Consider the following 16,802-nt stretch of genomic DNA (forward strand, 5'->3'; position numbering starts at 1 on the left):
AAGTATTAACCTCAAATAATTTAACGACAGAAGTTATGAATCAGTCTGTAATGGGGAGTTGACAATCAGAGTCAATGAATCGTGATGGCCCCAAGCAGATGTAAAATTGAACACCAGTGAGTCTTTTTCAATGGAGAAGCATTAGAAAATAAATGCTGCAAATACAACCAAGACTTCTGTTGTAAGAATCTTCATATTGCAGTTTTTGCAAGTATCCATCAACGCAAGCTCAACCGGATGGAAATTATGTTTCCCTATTCTCCGATGTACACTCCATAGAATTGTATCGGTCCTTTTATTGTTATATGGGAACACGCACACATGCACAAAAACACACTTATAAATATACCACATAACTCGAAATGATCACATGAAATACATCAATATAAATAGATGACACATTAACAGTAAGTAGAGATTTGTTTATACACACGTTATGTACACATCATATATACATACAGTACATATACACTCCAACTGGCTACATAACACAATGATATCGTGGCTCAGAGTGGTCACTCTTTTTATTGGCTCAGTAACAAACCACTACTAACAAAACCAAAAATGCATACAAAAAAGTGTATAAACAATTTGCTTCAAATTCGCACATGCATTATGACCTTTCACACATATTAACAAAAACAGATTGGTGATAAATTGATAAAATAAAAGTAAAATATTCGGACTTTACCGATTTTAAAATGAATTGTTCTAAAAACAAAATTATGTTATTCTGTTGACTAAAAGATTGAATAGATGAATAGATTTAAATAGATTCCCCAAATGTTTTATTAAGTGGAAGAATATTGAACTCTTAATTATATTTACAGTAAGAAAACTATGAATATTTATTGTTTAAAAAAATTAAATTATTACAATTTTAATATATAAAGAAGAAACATATTCATTTTCATATTTAGCTGACAACACTTTTTCTTACAAAGGAATTCATTTTCTCTTAATATTATTGACTATTACAATTATTATTAAGAGTAAATTATACAGATTGATGTAGACAGCAACATAGAGATTCCATGGGGTCAAACTATTATAAGGGGCGTTCCAAAAGTAATACCTCTTATTTTTTATTCTGCCCAAATGGATCAGAGAAGATTGTAAATTGTTATGATGACTGAACTGTTGCAGATATTCATGGTGTATAACTTTAAAAAAGCAAGCCCTATTATGAATGTGTGTCAGAAGCAAGGATGCATCATTGAATTCCTAGCAGAAGTGCATTGAGAACGGTGGTGACTATATAGAAAAATAAATTCTAGAACACAAAAAGTCGCTCGTTTTTATGGTATAGTTCATGTTTTCGTAGCTCTTAAACTATGTTAGTTGCAAAAAATAAAAGGCTTTATTTTGGAACAATCCTCATACTACTACTACTACTACTACTACTACTACTACTACTACTACTATTACTTAGTACTACTTAGTGTAAATTTTATAAAAAATTGTGTATTTTAATTAGGAAAAAATAAATACAAAAGAATTTGTTTAAAACTTACAGAAATGAAAGGAAGCCATGTTCAATCAAGAAGTTAATACCATGGAGGAGCGAGGATGTTGTGTAGCCGCGCACCTCCATCAAACCCTTGTCCTCCATCGCTCCCCCTCCCCATGTAAACAGAATTTTTGTGAAATATTAAACAGTTCTTCTGCTCGGTTAATATTGGCACATTACTCACTGAAAAAAAAAACGGTTAATTAAACTGCAGAAGCACCTGTTAAAAACTATACATTCTATATTTGAATACCTCCTCACTTCCAAAAAGAACTAAAAGCATAAAAATATGTTTTTGTTAGGGTTTTTTTTTACATAGGCACCACCACTTATCAAGGCCAAGAGGCCACTCGAGGATAAGAGATAAAGAGTGTTCCATAGAAATTGGACAATATAGTAATCGTTAGTAATGGAAATTTGGTAAATTTGTTAACTTATATGGAATGGCTCAACAAAAACTTATGTTAGACTTGAAAAACAACTATATTGTAGTCAGCTGGAAAGCAGGAAAACGGAAGACACTTCCATAAGCGTGCAGTTCTAAGAAAGAAGCTTTGCTCATGGAATCTACATTTAGGTTTAGGCACAGATAGAGTGGGGGAAATTATTGATAGTGTTTTCTGCTAGACGGGTGTTTCTTGTGAAAGTTTGGCGAGGGAGGACCATAGATTAGAGATCAGCCGAGCACTTGCCATGAAAATAATGATAAAGCAGAGACAAACTCGTAACATCTCTTCTGTGAGAAAGAGGTTGCAGGGAAGAGAAATGGACATCCCCTACGAGGCTATGAAGTCTATTTTGAACTCTATCAAGGCAGGATAAGTCCTTTCTAGCAGCTCCTACCCAAATGTGGCAACAGTACTCCATCCTTGGACGTACCTGGCTCTTATATAGATAGAGAATTGCATCAGCAGTGAGATATCTACTGGATCAATAGAAGAATCCCACCATTTTTCCAGCGGCCTTGACAACAGATTTAATGTATTTGTTCCAGTTAAGATCCAGAGTAACGGTCAAGCCCAGAAGCTTGTCAAAACATGAGGCCTCCAAAGATGGGAGCCATTCATTTAAATTGATGCCAGATGGGGATCAGAGCGTTGATGATATAAAGACAGAAGCTTGGTTTTAAATGTATTAAATGTAACAAGCCACCTCTTTCCCCATTGTACTACTTGCTCAAGATCAGAGGAGAGAGAATCAGAGAGAACTTGGTCATTTACGGTCTTACTTGTGCTACCATAGATAGTAGTGTCATCAGCATAAATGTCTATGAATGATGTAAGGATGTGATTTGGAAGATCATTAATGTAGATCAGGAAGAGAGTTGGGCCCAGAATGGAACCCTGAGGGACTCCAGCATTAATACTGAGAGCTTCTGATTTCTGCCAATCAACCACTACTCTTATGAACCTATCAGAGAGAAATGATCTAATAATTGAGAAGACATTTCCAGCTATACCGTAGCTGGAGATCTTGTGAAGTAAACCTTTATGCCATTCTCTATCAAAGGCCTTTGATATGTCAAGAGCAATTGCCCTAGAAAGGTAGCTTCCATCGTACCGAAGGCCAACTACTGTATTTAATGTAGCAAAGTTTTATAACGTTAATAACAAAAAACTAAGTTTTCACATTACAAAAAAAAAAAAAAAAAAAAAGAAGGAAAATATGACGATGATTGCAGAAGAATTAAAAAAAATCTTTTTTGTGATGTTAAAGTTTATATATTTTTTTATTAACGTCATAAAACTTTGTTGCATGAAATAAAGTAGTAAAAATTTTTCTTACAATTTTTCGAATGTTTTGTTTAAGAAAAATTACAATACGGTCGCATTTTTTTTAAAACTCTGTTTATTAAATAAAGTAGTGGAAAAAATAGTCGCATGCATCGCTATCTTACAATTCCTCGAATGTTTAGCGTCCTAAATTATCGTATGAAAAACTTAACGAATCTCTGAGTAAAATAGAGTTATTTCCCTTAGAACAATCAGTAAAACTTCCAAATTGCCAAACATTTATTAAAATAAAAAATAATAATAATAAGGGAAGACTAAAACGAACTTAAAAAAATAAATTATTTAACACACACACATGGAGAACTTGAATGCCTACTGGAAAGAAATTGGATGCCTACTGGACACTGTCCTCGAGTGTCTAGTTATCTCTGTACAGGAGTTTGTCCAGACAGGTTGTCATGAGGATACTTTTAATTGTAAGTAAACCGTGACTAAATATTCAAAATCACAAATAAGACCTAAATAAGATCGCCACAGTAAAGTATTAGCAGTGACAGAAAGCGATTTTAAGAATGCGTGAAAAAAAGTTGAATAATTCGACCTCCTATTTTTACAAACTTATAACTACTTGAAAAATGTAATTCAAACCCTAATTTTTTTTTTTAATTAAAAGGAGAAAATACCTTTTTTTTTTTTTTTTTTTTAAATAACAGGTTTAATAGCAAATTATGCAATATTTGTTCCTTTTTTTTTTTTTAAATAACAGGTTTAATAGCAAATTATGCAATATTTGTTGTTTTTTTTTTTTTTTTAAATCGGCTTTCTTTAAAAAAGATTTGAAGAAAATCAACAAAATTTTTCTTCCTTCGGGTATAAAAGATCGATATAAATTCCAAAAAATCACTTAACTAAAAAAAAAAAATATTCAATGTATAGTTCCATTCTTGATTGTTAAGAATTTATTCATATCTATATTTTAAATTCCATTTATTTTTTAAATAAAAGAATTTTTTAAACGACTATTTGAAAAACGCGCGATCATGGAAGCATTTTTCGAACAACCGGAAGTAATTTTTCTCCTTGTTTTGAACTACGAATGAACAAAAAAGCATAAAAACCACACGTTTGTGTTAGGCGTGTGGCTTTGTACCTGGAGAAATATGTGTTCCCATAGTTTAAAAATAGTCAAATTTTACTCGTAAGATTATTCCTTTAGAAAAAAAAAACACTCCAGGAATTTTTTTTCTTTTCTCAAAGAAATACATAAATTTTGGATTTATTATATTTTCATTCTTTTTGTTGAGTGAATTTTTTTTTTTATCATCTAAAAAGAGAAAATATTGAATGAAATAAAAAAAAAATTGTTATCGTCCATTACTTACTGGACAATATAGGCAGAACATAGGCTTCCAATTAAAAAAAAAAAAAATCAACGTGGTTAAAAAAAAAAAAAATTTTACACTTTGGACTTTACAGGTAAATTTAAAAAAAAAAACCCACTTCTTTTTTTGTTTTAATTTACAATATATTATTTATTGATCTTTTATCTTCAATTTGTGATGTATAAAACTTTGTTACATTAATTATTATTTTTTTTTTTTATTCAATCTTCACCCCAAACAAGGCAAGTGCCACTTTGAAGTAGGGGGCTACTATCGGGGACAATTTGCGGGGGCATTATGAAAGGAGATGAGTAGAAAGATGTTTGTTCACATTACACTTGAACTTCTGCATATCAGTACAGTTGGGAAAGCAGTATCCCGGAAGGGAGTTCCAAAGACTTGCAGTTCTGGGGAAGAAATTATTGGAGTCATGTCCGTCGGGGGTAGTCACGTCGAGGAGATACGAGTGCTTGCAGTTCGTCAGAGCAGCCACCATTAAAGTATTTGTTGAACCCTGTCCAGGAGTGAGAGACAAGCAGCAGATGCACTAGCCCAAATGTGACAACATTACTCCATACATGGGCGAATGGTGACCTTATAGAGGTACAGGATACTTTCAGGCGTAAGTAGTTTTCTAGCACGGTAGAGAGAGCCCAACTTCTTTGCAGCAGCTTTGGCAATGCTCTCAATGTATATATTCCATTTCATGTTCCCTGTAAACGTTAGGCCGAGGAGTTTAAAGGAAGTACTTTCAGGCAGTGTATTCTTAGCCATTGCTATTGGTGGTAGAGAAGCTTTCTTGTAATTATTGAAGGAAACAAGCTTAGTCTTGGCAGCATTGAATGTGACCATCCATTTTTGTCCCCATTCCACTACAGATTGGAAGTCATCCTCTAGTGTTTCTGCCATTTCCTTAGATATGTGTTCATTTGTTTTCTCCTCGTGCCTGTTATAGAGGATGGTGTCATCAGCAAATATACCCATCTCCAAAACAATTTAATCAGGGAGGTCGTTTATGAATATCAGGAACAATAAAGGTCCAAGGCTAGACCCCTGGGGTACTCCCGCATTTATATCATATTGTTTAGATGTACTACCATCGAGGACAACTTGGATTTTTCTCTTATTTAAGAAGGATTTAATTATATTGTTTATTCTCCCAGTGATACCATATGATCTAATTTTCCTTAGAAGACCATCGTGCCATACCCAGTCAAAAGCCTTAGATATATCAAGGGCTCCTGCTCTACCCTCCCCTGTTTTGTCCAGATCACCAGAATTCTTGAAGACTGGTACCACAGTAGCGGTTTTCCAGCATTATTTAAATTTAAATAAACATTTCAAAATGGAGGGGAGGGATTTAAAAAAACGTTTGTCTAAAATATTATATTCGGTTTATTGGAAAGAGAATAAAATTTCACATTGACCCTGAAAATATCGTAAAAATTGAATCAGTAGAAAAATTTTTATAGATTTTTAAAGTTTAAAAATTGAAAAATATTTAACTCATACAATTCAATTGATTTCATTATGTAAAAAAAAAAATGGCTGCATGAATCCCTATGAGTAAACCCTGACCAAATATTCCAAATCACATAGTATTCGCTGCCCAAATCTCCTTGGTATGACTAACCTACTATAATTATACAAGAAATAGTGCACCTTCTTTAAGTACCTATAGTAACAGCACTAAGCTGGATACTCTACCAGACTAGATGTATTCTTGTCCCCGGATATAGTAATTCCAAGAGACCACAAGAAAAGTATCCTCACGACCAAATATTGTTGCATACGTAACTGTCCTCATGGCATTCTCACTACTACTACTACTACTAATCATGCATGTAGTGGCGCCAGCCTTTGATTTTTTTTTATTACAATTTCACTCAAACAAGGCACCGTGCCACTTTGATGTAGGGGGCTACTATCGGGGACAGTAGTTGCAGGGATACTATATGGGGAGTCGAGCAGCTAGATGTCTGTTCACATTACAATTGAACTTCTGCATGTCTGTACAGTTGGAAAAGCAGGAACCCGGAAGGGAGTTCCAAAGTCTAGCAGTTCTGAGGAAGAAACTATTAGAGTAAAAGGCTTTCTTACATCTAGGGATCTCTACTGTTTAGAGGTGGGATTTTGCTGGTTGTCTGGTTTGTTGGGGGTATTAACATCGAGAGGGTACAAGGGCCATCGTACTGTATACCGATACTCTATGGCTGACTGGGATAGCTTCCGTACATTCATATCTGATTTACCTCTGCACTCCATGTTTAAAAAGGAAGTGTCCTCTATAGTATCAGATCTGACCGAATGGTTAATTGTAGGCATAGACCAATTCATACCATCTAAAAAATTCCAACAAAAACCTAACAGCCAGCCATGGTTCTCCCCAGAATGTGCTGCTGCTATCGCGCACAGAAATCACTTTTTCCATAACTACCAACGTAATAGATGCACTGAGACTAAAGCTGCTTTCAGGACTGCCAGCAACCACTGTAAAAGAGTAATAAAAAATGCAAGAGAGCTATATGCCCAGTCTGTTAAATCCAAGGTAGCTGATCAGCGGCTTGGTTCTCACCAGTTTTGGCAAATAACAAATAGGATCCTGAACAGAAGTGTGCGTTCTATCCCAACCATTATCAATGGACCAGAGGTCATCTCGTCAGCATTAGACAAGGCCAAACTATTTGCAAAGAACTTTGCAGCTAATTCTACCCTATACAACGAAGGCCATCAACTCCCCATATTTCCTCCTATAACACACTAGGTAACATACAAATATCCGTGCATGAGGTCGCCAAGCTAATCAAGAACCTTGATTCCAGTAAAGCAACTGGCCCTGACAGCATCCCAATTATAGTGTTAAAAAAGCTTCAACCAGAACTTGCTCCCATACTTACGAAACTGTTTAAGCGCTGCCTTAAGGAGAAGTGCTTTCCGACTCCCTGGAAAACCTCATCGGTTTGCCCTGTATTTAAGAATTCAGGTGATAAGTCATATCCCTCTCAGTACAGACCAATAAGTCTCCTGTGTGTTATGAGTAAGTTGCTGGAATCCATATTAAATAGAGAAATAGTCAACCACCTCAGCAGAAACAACCTTCTTAGTGACACACAATATGGTTTCCGTTCTGCAAGATCTACCACAGATGTGCTAACGGTTATATCTCACAAGATTAGTGAATCTCTTGACAAAGGCTTCCTTTCTAGGGCAATTGCTCTTGACATATCAAAGGCCTTCGACAAGGTATGGCATAGGGGTCTACTTCACAAGATTTCCAGCTACAGTATAACTGGAAATGTTTTCTCAATCATTAAATCATTTCTCTCCGATAGGCTCATAAGAGTAGTGGTCGATGGACAAAAATCAGAGGCCTGCAGTATTAATGCTGGAGTCTCTCAAGGGTCAATCCTGGGCCCAACTCTCTTCCTGATCTACATCAATGACCTCCCTAAACACATACTTAAATCATTCGTTGACATCTATGCTGATGACACGACCATCTACGGCAACACATCAAAGGCTGTAAATGACAAAGTTCTCTCTGATTCTCTCTCCTCTGATCTCGAGCGCGTGGTTCAGTGGGGGAAGACATGGCTGGTTACCTTTAATGCATCTAAAACCAAACTCCTATCCTTACATCATCAACGCTCTGATCCCCATCTGGCATCAATTGGGATGGATGCCTCTCATCTGGGAGAGGCCCCGTGTTTTGACAAGCTTCTGGGTTTGACCTTTACTCCTGATCTGAAATGGAACACGTACATCAAGTCTGTTGCCAAGGTCGCTGGAAAGATGGCGGGATCCTTCTACTGCTCCAGAAGATATCTCACTACTGATGCAATTCTCTATCTATATAAAAGCCAAGTACGTCCAAAGATGGAATACTGCTGCCATATCTGGGCAGGAGCTTCTAAAAACAGCCTATACTACCTTGACAGAGTACAAAATCGACTTTGTGGCTTAGTGGGGATGCCCTTTTCTCTACCCTGCAACCTCTCTCCCATAGAAGAGACGTTGCGAGCCTATCCTTGTTTTATCGTTATTTCCATGGCAGGTGCTCGTCTGAACTCCAATCTCTGGTTCCCCCTCGCCAATCTTTTACGAAAAACACCCGTCTAGCTGAATCCACTGTGAAAAATTTCCCCCACTCTTTATCTGTGCCTAAATCAAAACGTGGATTCCATGAACAAAGCTTCTTTCTTAGAACTGCACGCCTGAGGAACTCTGTTCTGTCTGCCTGCTTCCCACCTGACTACAACTTGGATGTCTTCAAGTCCAACGTTAACAAATTCCTAATGAACCGCCCCCTTAAGTAAACACTTCATCAAATCTCCACACTAACGTACTGTACTTGCAATAACCCTTATCCCTGAGTGGCTTCCGGGCCTTGATAAGTGGTGACCACCGTGTAAAAAAAAAAAAAAAATAGGGCTTGTAGTTCGTCGGAACATCCACTATTAAAATACTCATAGAACAAGCAGAGGGATACGACATTTCGTCGATGGGACATCTCTCTCTCTCTCTCTCTCTCTCTCTCTCTCTCTCTCTCTCTCTCTCTCATATATATATATATATATATATATATATATATATATATATATATATATATATATATATTTCTTAAGATTTTTTTAACCAGACAATATAATAGAAAATGTTCTAAGAGAATAAAAGATCACTGAAGCAGAACATCAACTACACCCTACCAGGGTAAAAGTGTGAAGACTACTGGCACTTTAGGAAGGTGTATTGTCACTCAAACACCAGGGAAGCACCAACTGTCGTTGCCAATAAGAAATCAATAGTAAACGGTTGTTAAAGTAACAACCTTAAAGGGGATGTTAATTCTTAAACGAGCATATGGATATAAATTTAGCTACCAAAGAAATTGAGTGTTTTCTAAAGGAGGAGAAACCACGTGGAATTGCTTTTCCAGACAAACCATATTTAAAAGACATGTGGTGAGTCACAGAGGAGACAAAGTATCAGGACAAGAAGGATTTTTAAAACGAAAAATATAAGCATGCCGGTTGCTGTAAGACCAACTGATCTAATGAAAAAAAATCTTAAGAAATACTTGGACACAATCCCTGGAAGCAAAATACAGATAACAGTAATAAAGGGAACCACATCTATTTTTTAAAAGAAGAGCCCTCGGATATAAATTCAGATCGTAATGAAATTAATTGTTTGCCCCAAGAGTAGACCCCTTGATCTCTTAAAACTGATGTAAAAATTTAAAAAAAAAACAAAAACAATGAGACAAAATTATCTGAAAATCAAAAAGAAAAATCTAAAAAATAATACCAAGACACAATTTTTGAAAGACCAAGCTCTAGTAAAGTATAGATAATGTCATTGGAAAAGACATGTCATTCTTCAAACCAGCATTCGGATATCAATTTAACTAATAAAGAAATCAAATGCTATCTAAATGAAAGGAGTCATTGATCGTGTAGAAATAACTGGTGTAAAATTAAAGAAAAAGAAACTAAAAAATTAGCAAGAAAAATGTAATTCTTCAAGGTTTGAGAAATGGTAAATATATTTAAATTTATATTTGAATAAATGCGTGATTTATAAACAAAGTGTTAACCTTAACGGTGGGTGCCTTCATCTCTCAAAACTAACTGAACTAATATAAAGAAAGAGAGAAATTATGTTGCTCTCAAGTGGACGAATCCGAATTGACTCAAAAATGAATCTGGAAAAGACATGTGAAATATCTGACATAGCAAGTTTGGCATCCAGTAGCATGCCCCATTCCCAGCTTGAACAAACTGATAAGAAAATTGAAAAAAAAAAAAAAGTGAGGACTTGAATGCTTTATAGACACTTCTGAAGTGTCTAAGGTCTCTCTGTACAAGAGTTTGTTAGGACAGTCTGGCATGAGGATACGTCAGCCTAATAGTAAACCGTGACTAAGTATTTAAAATAACATTGTATTCAAAGAACAGCTAAAATCCCATCAGTATAGCTTATATGAGGATTGATGCACCTTCTCACAAGTGATTTTGTAAATAGAAACAACACTAAGCTGGATACTCCACCAGACTAGAGGAATTGTTGTTCTAGAATCCAGTAAAACTAAAAGATCAAAAGAAAGAGATACTTTAACATAGTTACCGGGTCAATAAATGAGAGTTAAATTAATATTTCTAACTTTTTATACTCAACGATTGAGAGATAAAAGAGAACTCTAATGGAATATTCGAATATCTAAGCATCTCATAAAGATAAAATATTAGCTACAGGAAGTAGGGACCATTGATTTCTGAAAACTTTGAAGAAAAAAGAAACAAAAGAGAAACAATGTTTCTGATGTGGAAATCTTCATTTTTTTTAAGAATGAAATTTGAAACTTGAATGAAGCTAAGAGTTAAAAAAAAACAAAAAAACTCCTTCTTGCCAACTCGACTTCAACTGTAATTTTCACCAATCCCCCCCCTCTCTCTCTCTCTCTCTCTCTCTCTCTTACTTACTACCATGTGTATATTAATAAACTGTTTATTGACGAAAGTTTTTTCTTTTCTCTTTCCTTTCTGGATTCCGCACACAACAGGATAGACAGACGCGCCGTCGCTTGTGTAAGTCACGTTTTTCATTACTTTCACCACAAAACTATATTTCTGATGTGGAAACCTTGATTTTCTCAAGAATTAAATTTTAAACGAAAATTGCATCTACTTACAGGGTAGAAAACATTTTTTTCTGTTAACTGAATCATCACCAATACAACTTTGAAAAGAATTTGAATGATCGCGAGGATTTTTGTTTACCTAAAAATAAAACTTTATTATAAAGTGTGAAGTTCTGAGTTATTGTAATCTAGTGAGAATTTTTTTTTTTTTTTTTTTACTATTGGGTCACTACTTAGTAAGGTCAAGAGCCACTCAAGGTTAAAATGTGAATATTTCTTGGAATTAAGAAATGCTTGTCATTATAACTATAAATGCTGAAATCAATTTAATTGAATATAAAGATAGATAACACCTTTATGTTTTATAGTTGTTCACCAAATTACCAATATGTAAAGGAAAAAGGTTTCCTGTAACTAATTGCTGGCCAGGGGCAGGTACATTTTGCTAATCTATAATATAAATCTCGCATGTCTGTTTGAATGTATGCATGTATGTATGTTTGTATGTGTACCTAAAACTTTCAACAAAGGCGACGGATTTTCACGAGATCGGTGTCATTTTGAAGCTTGATCCTTCAGATGACAAATATTGAACAATTGGCTAAAAACATTAATTCCTTCACCCTCAACTGGCCACTTTTCTAAAGGGGAGGGGGTCGCTTTTTTCACCGATATTTTCAAAAGTCATCCCCTCTTTTCGATTGACTATCTTCAATTTAAACCTTCGTCACTTCCAGTTTGGCGATGAACGCAACAGCAAAGACGTCATGTTTTTTTTCTTTCACTTTCCTTTCCTCCTATGGGTTCGAGCCTACCTGCCTACTACCACTATTTTTTTTTTTTTTTGTGAACACACACCTCCATACACCTGAGCAACGACAGGAACCCAGGCTAGTTTAAAATAAAGCAGATTTGCATTAGTTTGTCATTAATTGAAAATATGGAATTGGAATTTTTTCATACACAACTGACTATAGTCAACTAATACTTTTGGTACAGAAAAAACGATTAAATGATTGATAAAAGCAGAAATAATTTGGAATAAAAAAAAGTTTACATTTATTTTTACACATACAGACTTGTACAAATATTCTATGAAATATATTTTTTATTTCATAGTTTCTGTTTGTTTTTTGTTTTTTTTTGTATGACTAACATCTATTTCCAAAAATTTTCTACACTGAGACGTTTCCAGTTCTTAAAAGAACATTATATGTATTTTTTTAATTATAGAATAAACAACTATAACAAGAATTTTGTGTAGTTTTATTGGCAGCCATTTGTTTTGATATGTGACGATTTTTTATTGCCAGAAACTTTATTTCAATTTCAGATTCTTCGACTACTGAAAAGATATATATTAGGTTGATGCAAAAATACTGAGGAGACTATGAGAGCAGGCAGCAAGAATAGAAGAGGAAGTAGAGCAGCAGCAGGTGCAGAACTTCAGCTTACAGTTATTCACTTAAAGAATTACAATTTGCACTTTGTAGTTTGTTTGTAATTTCTTTTTTATTTAATTGTTTATATATATATATATATATATATATATATATACATATATATATATATATATTTATATTTTGTGTACAGAAAGTTGTTAGTTGAGACAGATCATTGGTACCGTCGGTTTCAAGCCCGATAATAAGGCCCGGTTAAGGTATCCTTATCAAGCTCTCTTCAGCCAATATTTGTCTAACGTCGAGACAAATATTGGCTGAAGAGAGCTTGATAAGGATACCTTAAACGGGCCTTATTATCGGGCTTGAAACCGACGGTACCAATGATCTGTCTCAACTAACAACTTTCTGTACACAAAATATAAATACGCTCTTAAAATTTGGATTTTCCTTTTAATTGAGCACTCTGCTGGAATTCTTTTTCCAAAAAAAAAACTAATCATATATATATATATATATATATATATATATATAATTTAAGAATTGGAAATTATACTTTGTATTTTGTAATTTTATTTAATAAAGGCAAAAAGCCATAATAGTGACCATTCACTTAAAAAATGTTAGGTTAAATTAGCAGTTACTATGTTAATGTGTCAAAGCTATCTGATGAATCACTGGGCTGAAATGGTTTAGTGGCATAAAAGATTCAGTAAGGCAGGGAGTCCGTGAAGGATGATGGGAGGTGTGGAAGGAGTAAGGAAATCAAAACACCGGAGTTGATTGGCCAAATAAAGAATTTCATGGATAATGATCGTTGTGTATCTATAGAGACAATAAATGCACAGTTTGATGTCAGTGTGGGAACTGTACATACAATTATTTGTGAGGAACTGAAAATGTGGAAGATTTGCACAAAGTTTTTCCCAAGGTGCTCCATCCTTGTCATAGACTACTTGACCAAGACAGGTATCAAGACAATTCCTCACCCTCCTTATTGTCCAGAGCTTACTCCCAGTGACTTTTGGTTATTCTATAAACTCAGGTAAAACCTTAGAAGCTGTTGTTATGAGATAATTGAGGCGATGAAAGATGCTGTAACGAGAGTCATTGACATACTCACAAAAGTAGACTTCCATGGGGTCTTCCAGAAGTTGCTGGAACGGTACAACAAGTGCATTGCAGCCAGAGGAGATTACTTCGAAGGGGACTAGAGTTTCATGTATGTACTATCAATAAAAGTGCCCATATGAAAAAAGTCTGGAAAATTATTGAAGGCACTTTGTAAATCAATTGTGTTTTTGAAGGAAGCTGAGCATGCAGCAAATCTGAGCAGCCTAAACATCTCCAATCAGATTAACTAAGAAGTTAAAAGAATTAATAATAATAACTGTCAAATGCACCAAAATGTCAGTTGAATAAAAAATTATTAACATGCCTCTGCATGTAAAAACAACAAAGTTAAAATTGTCAGAAAGATAAGTTAAAAATATGTTTGAAAGGTCGTTTTTGGAAATAGATTATACGGATGAATAAAAAATTATTAACATGCCTCTGCATGTAAAAACAACAAAGTTAAAATTGTCAGAAAGATAAGTTAAAAATATGTTTGAAAGGTCGTTTTTGGAAATAGATTATACGGATGTAATAAAAGTCAGGTCAATTCAGTGAACGAGGATGGACAAATAAAACCCCATTGTAATGTGGTTACAATGACAATGCCATCCCAAAATGAGCTTTTCAGGTGGTCAAAAATGTTTATATGATGTCAACTGAAAAGGATTGTGGGTTTAGAATTAGGCTGAGAAGAATGAACTCGTCAAATTTCCATGTATGTACCTTCTTTTTAATAAATAAAGATGTTATATTTTTATGTAATAAATAAAGATGTTATATTTTTATGTAATAAATAAAGATGTTATATTTTTATATGTCAGCGTGTCGGCATCCTTTGGATAGAGCAGGAAAATAACGATTTAAGTGGAAATCTGCTTTTCTGAATAAAGAATTGAATTCTGGTAAAAGGGTGAATTCTCATCCCTATTAAAAGAGTTAATAGTTTTTATATTATATTTTTTAAATAAAAGTGTTAATATTTTTTACAAAAAGATTATTTGTTAGTACAGAACAAACACGGTTCTACAAATGTTGATCAAGAAAAGTTTGCATTTATTTTTTACTAGCAGGGGTGCCCGGCGTTGCTCAGGTGTTTGGAGGTGTATGCTGTGCAAAAAAAGTAAAAAACAAAAAAAATGGTTAATTTTTTAAAACTTTGACCCCTATTATGACCCCTTAAAATTTATAGTTTCGGGCTCAAATCACTTTATTAAGTTAGATCCAGGTTCAAGGAACCTATATCTAAAATTTCAAGTTTCTAGACCCAAAATTGTCGGAGGAGTTTGGTAGAGTTCTTAAAGGTCAAATCGTTGAAATTTGACCCCTTAACAGCCAAATTTCTGGCTGACACCCGTCACATCGATTTTCCCAAATCTCAGTACCCGGTATTTCAAATTTCGAGTCTATAGACTAAAAATTGACAGAGTTATTGCGTAGGGAAATGTACACAGACAGACAGACACACAGACAGACACGTTCACTTTTATAGATATATAGATTAATTATAAAAACACAATCATTAATTTGTTGATAGACTTTTTCTATATAAATAGCATTGTAATATGTTCGTGGGCTGGGTTTGTAATGCGGGGGTAGACGTTTCTGCAAGAGCTTTTATGTCCTGGCATGGCACAAACAGCTCCCTGGAGGAGATAATCCCGTCAGAAGGCGTCATGAATCTTTGGTTGGGTTTTATTAATTCTCTTCAGAGAATTAATTATTTGAACTTTGAACATCAGCTAAAATTGAACACTGGAGTAAAAGTAGCGAAGAAACCATATTTATCTGTATATAAAAATACATAAATCATATTTATATTTCAGATTGTTATACTTTTTCCTTCTATTTGTGTGGTCATCATCGAACTAAAACCTTTTGACCCAACATCTGAAGTTAATGTAAGTTATTTTACCTTATTTTTACAATAATTTGCAGTCAATGTTATTTGGAACTTGTGTTAATTATATGAATATTCTAGCTTGCACATCTCTTTATTTTGTGTTATAATTTGTTAACAACTGTTGATGTATATTTTTTTTGTTTGAATTTTTGAGATGAGGATTATTTGATTTATTTAAATTATTCTCATCTTGGATGTCATTCGCACAACATCATTTGCAGACCTTCTTTGTGTGTATCTTATTAAACTCGGTAATCTTTTTATTTTTTCAAACTTGTGAATCTGCACAGAATTCTGAATGGAACCCTGTATTAAATCTGATGTAGAATGCTCTTGTTCCGTCAGCCATGACTAGGTAGAAGACTTAAATTGAAGTGTTACCCATGACATAATGGGTAAAGGACTAAGTAACATTCATTTGTAAGTGACACTCTTTTGGAGGTTGAAGGTTTAATCTACAGTACATGTGATACTAAGAATACAATTGCAAATTATTTAAGACTTCTGTGAGGTTTCTCGGCTTTGACAGGATACACCTGAAGGTGAGAGATTACATCAACCAAAAGATTGTGTGAATAACACTCAAGGACAGTAATCCAAATAATGCAAAGAATATTTTTTAAACAGTCTTTATATTACTTGTCATGATTGGACTATTGTTCTCATCTTGTTATTTGTGCAACATTCGGTCGGTGAAAACGTTGCACAAATAATACTCAAAATGAGAACAATAGTCCAATCAAAACAAGTAATACAAACAGTTAGTCCTTATCTAAAAAATTCAGAAGTCTTTATCGTCTTTTGTTGCCACCTGTTTATGGAGATTCAGTTGTATTCTTTGTCTACCTTGAAAGAATGGGAATATTCAGTATTCATTTTCATCTCCATTCAATTTAATAAAATTTCTTATGATGTATTCACAGTGGAAAAATTTGCAAACATGCATGTCACTCTTTACATAATAAGTCTCTATTAACCGTCTGTGTTCTGCTATTATTCTCAATATAAAAGAGCATCTCTTTACTATGATAAGGAGAGAATGATAATGGCTGCTGCCCAAGATGATGTACGTGTATTACATATAATTTACAGTACATTTATAATGACATACCTGTTGCAGT

Source organism: Euprymna scolopes, chromosome 29, assembly GCF_053919585.1.
Source record: "Euprymna scolopes isolate OS-2025 chromosome 29, ASM5391958v1, whole genome shotgun sequence".
NCBI lineage: Eukaryota > Metazoa > Mollusca > Cephalopoda > Sepiida > Sepiolidae > Euprymna > Euprymna scolopes.